A 2132-nucleotide genomic window follows, 5' to 3' on the forward strand; every position below is an offset into this window, starting at 1 on the left:
CCACTTGCTCAAGTAAGGAGGGATGGGTGCGGTTGTTGCTGACTGGGCTGTCCGGAGCACACCAGGGGTCTTTGAGCAAGTTTCTGGCTCCCTGGGGATTAGTGACTGGGAAAGTTTCTGGCTCCCTGGGGAGTAGTGACTGGGAAATGGGAAGTCTTTTGGGCTCTCTGCAGCTGTTATAGGCTTGAGGGAGAGCAGCTGTTTCTTCATCCTCGTATCTGCGCCTCACGTGGCTGGATTGGGCCGAAATTGGGGCCGGGGCTTGAGGCCTACTCGCAGCTGTCCGGGAAACCATGCCAGGCTGTCCAAGTACCATGTTAAGCTGTCCAAAGTGCCTGACTGAGCTGACCGGCGGATGTCAATGGATCGCCTCACATGGCTGGATCGTGCTGAGAATTGAGGCCGCGGCTTGCGGCTGTCCGGGTACTATGCCAGGCTGTCCCAGTACCATTTCAGGCTGTCCAAAATGCCTGACTGAGCTGAGCGGCGAATGCCGACGGACTGCCTCACATGGCTGGATCAGGCCAAAAATTGAGGCCGCAGGTTGCAGCCTACTCGTGACTGTCTGGGTACCATGCCAGTCTGTCCGAGTACCATGTCAGGCTGTCCAAAGTGCCTGACTGAGCTAACCAGCGGATGCCAATGGATCGCCTCACGCAGCTGGATTGGGCTGAAAGTTGAGGCTGTGGCTTGCAGCCTACTTGCGACTGTCGGTGTACCATGTCAAGCTGTCTGAACTGCTGATCAAGCTGATAGGGTTGACGGCGGACCCACGACCAGAGCAGGCCCCAAATTTAGGCAGCGACTTTGGGGCTTATTTGAGGCTGGCTGACCAAGCTGCTGACCAGGCGGTTTGAGCTGCTAACCAGGGTGATAGAGCAGCAGGTGAGCATCCGCCCTCCCCCCCCCCCCCCCTCAGGGGGGTGGACATATGGACGGCCTGATGCCCCCCTTGAACCGGGGGGCGCTGTGGGAGACGTTGTTATGTGGGGGTACTCTGCCTGCATAACGGTTGGCCCCCTCTTCCCCTTTATATGAGGCTATGTCCTCTTATGTCAGTTATGGTCTTTAGCCGGTGTCTTCTTGCGGGACTGCGGTCGGTGACCTCCCCTGCTTGTTATGCTCCCAGGGTTAGCTTAGCATATAGCGACTCTTATGGGTCTGTGCCCATGCACTTCGGGTGCTCTACAGTGAGGATGATTTATTTTTTACTGCGCATGCAAGGGCGCTGGTGGTTGCACTGATTGTATTGCTGCAGAAAATTTTAACATGGGGGGGTGGTGCCAGATCCCTCAGAGCCCGCAGATCCCCTAAAGGTGGCAAAGGTACTTCCTTTTCCCGCCTACTGTGACAAAATTGTCACTCGTTAGTGGCGTTGTTCTAAACGCAATAATGGTAACCACACTTGGTGTAGCTAAAAAGCTGGTCTGGAGATCAGGCTTCTAAGAAGGCTCTACAGATCTCCCCTTTACGGGGGACTGCCTATTTGGGTCTTTGTTGGAATCCGCTAAGGGCGAGTCACAGCGTAATAGAAGGGGCCCTTATTTTTCAGTACACAGCAGTGTAAATTTCGTCGACTAAAACCGACTTAAATGTTTTCGTCGACTAAACACAATTTTAGTCGACTAAAATACGACTAAAACAATTCAGATGATTAAAATACGACTAAAACTAAAATGGCATTTTAGTCAAAAGACTATAACTAAAACTAAATCGAAATTTGCTGCCAAAATTAACACTGGTGCATGCTCAAAGCTTAATACCATAAATAATAACATATTAGATTTTTTTAGATAAGTAAAGTACAAAGGGCTAGCGCTTAGGATCACCTGTTCCGGTAAGTACGTGTATAAAAATCAATAAATATATAATAAATAAGCTGCTGCTGGTAAAAAGGGGGTACCTTTATAACAATAAATTAACAAAGTTCCTGCGCTGCTTATAAATGGAACTATATACTAATAATCAAATAAATAATGGTGCTAAATTTATACTCATCAGTGATATACTAAAAGTGCTTGTGCATAGATTGTGTCTAATATAATAACCATTATGCAATCATTATAAATCAATACAATTGTACCAAATATAAATATCAACATAAATTGGTGAATAAATATATTGAAATAAAT

The sequence above is a fragment of the Pelophylax lessonae genome (assembly GCF_965119305.1).
Source record: "Pelophylax lessonae genome assembly, chromosome: 12".
Taxonomy (NCBI): Eukaryota; Metazoa; Chordata; class Amphibia; order Anura; family Ranidae; genus Pelophylax; species Pelophylax lessonae.